This window comes from Phaethon lepturus, unplaced genomic scaffold (genome assembly GCF_000687285.1).
Source record: "Phaethon lepturus isolate BGI_N335 unplaced genomic scaffold, ASM68728v1 scaffold40003, whole genome shotgun sequence".
NCBI lineage: Eukaryota > Metazoa > Chordata > Aves > Phaethontiformes > Phaethontidae > Phaethon > Phaethon lepturus.
The window spans coordinates 1-222 of record NW_010529058.1 but is presented as its reverse complement, the minus strand read 5'-3'; positions in this window follow the sequence as shown (position 1 = coordinate 222).

The window sequence follows — 222 nt, the reverse complement described above, 5'->3', positions numbered from 1 at the left end:
GTTAGGTAGCACACTGGACCGTCCCGCCATTCTCTTGCACGTAAAAAAACCTTCACGTACCGCTGACCGAAATGAAGTTGAGCTTTGCCGAAGTCCCAAAACACCGCGCAGGGCCGCGGGCGGCAAGCTCCCCCGCTCGCGTCCGCCGGCTTCGCGTCCCGTCCGGAAGCTCCTCTCTGCGAGACCGTACATTCCAGCCACGTTTTGAAGCGCCCGAGAATA